The following is a 3,734-nucleotide window of genomic DNA, read 5'->3' as shown; positions in this document are numbered from 1 at the left end:
AGCATGATTCCAGACAAAAATCCAGTGTGATTTTAAATTAATTTATTCTGGCTATTAGTAGATCATTAAATCAAATTGATCAGGGAAAGCATAATACTGAGATTTGGAGAGTAGAAGTACAAAGGAACCAGAGATGTTGCACTTTTACTGAGGTACAAATTGCTTTTAAAATACCTGGAGTGTCATGACCAATACTGTGTCTTTGCACATTCCTTTTTATGAATTCAGATTACGTGTCTTGAGTAAAGAAAAAAAAAAAGCTGTGGTAAAACTTTTCAAAATGGAATTTTAATTAGCTTATCTGTCAAGATAGCCTTTTGCTATGAGAGACTTATTTAGACTTTCTTATGTAGACTTGTTGATTCAGTTCAAAGATGTCTGTGTTTAAGATTGCTGAGTGAAATTAAGAGCTGTACCTGGAAAGTGTGAGTCAACAGCACAACTATGAGTGCTACATCACTAAGCCATAGAAGACTTACTGCCATTATTTGTAATATTTTGGAATATCAAAATTATTACATTGTTTGAATCCCTTTCACGCAGATGCCAGCACTTCAGAAAATAGCATAGTATTTAAAAAATTATTTTTGCTTTCAAAGGGAAATGCTCATTCCTTTGTTAACACTACTTAAAGCCTTATCTTGCATCATTGCCATATATTCAGTCCCTTCCAGCTGATGGAACTTTGCCTATTTTCTTCTCTCTCAAAAAAAAAAAAAATTGGGTCAGAAATGAGGTTTAAGTTTGGTGAACCAAAATTAATGATATCATGGGTGCCTAAAGTACTAGAAAGTGAGTTATTTTCTTTTTGCCAACTTTTTTCTAGAACAGATGAATGAAAGAGGACATTATTTATTGGAATTTTTTTTTCTTTTGGGGAGTGTATATTTAATAAATGGAAAACTGGACAAAGGATTGCTGTTAGTAGATGTCATCTAAATCTATATGGTAAACATGGACTAAAAGAGGTGAGCCAAATGGGATTTAAGTTTCTAGGATTTGTTTTTTTTAATATATGTTTTAATTTGTAATTTTGAAGATGACAGTTACACATGGGAACATTTTATCTTCTGGAGTTTTATAGTTCAGTTTTAACAGTGGCAAAAATATCTGGAGATGAAAAGATCTCATTATTATGGAAAACTTACATGCAATTTAAATCCCATTTCTAAATTACAGGGAGGTATAAGAGAGAGCTGTACTTTAATGTAAAAAACTGTTGTACTACTTTTGGTTGCCAGCTCCCTTTAGGATTGAATGTCATTAATGGGATATGAGAGAGAGAGACGTTGAAGTGAAGCAGGCTATTTCAGTAGCACTTCAGTTACAGAATTTTTCCAAGTCTTTTTCAGGCTTTACAGTTTCATGCATGTATGTCCAGTATCTCTCTGCCTTGGTTGGTTTTTCTGTGTTCTAAACATAGACATTTGCTTAACTCATCTCATCTAAAAATAAAGGGATGAGTCCTTCATGTGAAGCAGATTAACATGATCACAGACTTATAGAATCTGGAAAAATGAGTTACATGCTGCATCTATTTTATATAAACAGCTGTGTTGCATGGAGATTATTAATAATAGTGTTTGGATGGGGCGCCCTGTATTTTAATGACACATTACAGCGTAAAAGCTTTCTCTCCTTCCTCTGACAAATCAAACTAATACCAGAGTAAAGTCAAAGACAGCAGTTCAGGGAAGGGAGGGCTTGGAAAGTTTTGCTAATGTAAAGAGAGATTGCATACCAATTTGGATTTAAGTTTAGACCTAAAATAGGAGGAAGCAGTTGCTTGTCACATGGTACGAAGGTGCTGTCTTCCTCGGTTGGGAGCAGTATGAGAGACAGGGCTGATGTGAGAAAAAAATGTGGTCGCATAAGGGAGGAGAATGGTGGATGGGGCAAAGTACTTTTCCTGCTCTTGGATATGGAGGCAAAGAAATTTGGCTGAGCTGCTTAAGATGATAGTGTATCCTGACGTGGTCTGGGAAGCCCATATGATTCTGGGGAGCAGCCAAGTTAAGTAAAAAAATTTCTCAGTTTTCAATACAAAGTACACACTCTGAACTACAGTGCATAGTTTTTGAGTTAAGGTGTTTTGAACTCAGGTCTCTTAATTGCATTGTTCCCTACAATTCCAAGGACAATTTTGTTATGAGCTGGGAATGCCTTGGGCTGCCTTCACTTTGGTGGCCTCTTGTTTGCAAGAGAGGGATTGTTGAGCAGTTTTTGTTTGCCCTGTGTCCTGCTTTCTCCCCAGGCTGTGGGAAGCCAGGCAGAGGAAGAGTGGGGCTTGTTTGGCTTTTGCTTACATTCCTGCATGAAAAAAGTTTTCTCCCTTTCTCTGTATAGCCAACTAGGAGAGGAAAAGGACAATAGGGCTGATTCTGGTCCAGTGCAAGTAGAGGCAGTATTTAAATGATATCACATGGTAATTGCCATAGGTAAAGAAACCAAAATAGCTCATACCCTGGAAAGATTGTATTTCCCACAGCTCTAATCAAAATATCTGTGTATCTACTGAGTATGTACACTGCTGACAAACGTACAGCACAAAACAAGATGAAAAAAGGCCATTTAGTTATACTCCCACTCAATTGCAGCCATCGTCTCTTCGCATTAAAGTGCCTAAAATGATCCATTTCAAACTGAAACAATTTTTAAAACTTGCGAAAAATGAGGTTTTCTACTGTGTCAGACCCAGCTAGCCAAACTTATTTTCCTTTATCCCCATGATGATTCCTATGTGTAATGAGAAGCTGTTCCATTAACACCTCTGGTAACCCAGTTATAATACTGGGGGATTCAGGGTTTAAGATTAGGTTAAAAGTTCGAGGTTTCTCAAATAACTTAAATGAATCCCTGGGCCTTCTATGGACTGGATTATTAGAGACAATGAACCTGAAAACACTGGAAAAATAAAGGTGTCAAAAAAACCCAGAACGGTTAAAAGAAAAAAGGAAGGAAGTTGTATCTGCCCCCAGCCCCAGTTGTCATAATGAATTAATATTTGGGGGACGTGTACTGAGCCACTGTCACTGTTTCTGAGGTAAAATGTGGCAGTTATTTTGACAGTGCAGAGAGAGGCTTCACAACAGCTCAGGACAATAATAACATCTCCAGTTCATAACACTCCTCCCTGCAGTGGGTGTGCCAAGAAATCTGTCATGGTGGCCGAGGACAACAGGACCGTGTCCCCCAGCGCTGGGCGGAAGCAGTGATTTAACGCTGGACACCAAGGAAACAACGCCGATGGTGGTTCATCCTGGTGGGTGGCAGGGTGTGTTTCCAAATTGTGTAATTAGGTTACAGTCCCCGCATGGGCTGGTTTTTGCTGGCCTGCATTGTGCTGTCCAAATGTGGGACATCCAGAAGGAGTTTGAGACCCCTCCCAGGGGTTTGCTGCAAGCAGTTTGTGCTGCCAGGACGTCTCTATGGCTTGCTGTGCTTCTGACTTCTGTAGGAGTCTGAGTTCCCTGCAGACTTAAAATACAGAAATGTAGAAGGTACAGGAGCAGGAAGAGCACACGGTAATGCTGTGTGCAGTTCATCTGTTCTGGAGGCTGACAAGATACCCAAAGACTGGTGGTAAATGGAGTTAAATCCAGTTGGAGGCCAGTCACGAGTGGTGTTCCCCAGGGCTCAGTGTTGGGGCCAGTCCTGTTTAATATCTTTATCAACGGTCTGGATGAAGGGATTGAGTGTATCATCAGTAAATTCGCAGATGACACTAAGCTGGG

The sequence above is a fragment of the Antrostomus carolinensis genome, unplaced genomic scaffold (genome assembly GCF_000700745.2).
Source record: "Antrostomus carolinensis isolate BGI_N321 unplaced genomic scaffold, ASM70074v2 scaffold24647, whole genome shotgun sequence".
Lineage (NCBI taxonomy): Eukaryota > Metazoa > Chordata > Aves > Caprimulgiformes > Caprimulgidae > Antrostomus > Antrostomus carolinensis.
The sequence above is the reverse complement of the archived record's forward strand: the minus strand, read 5'-3'. Positions refer to the sequence as shown.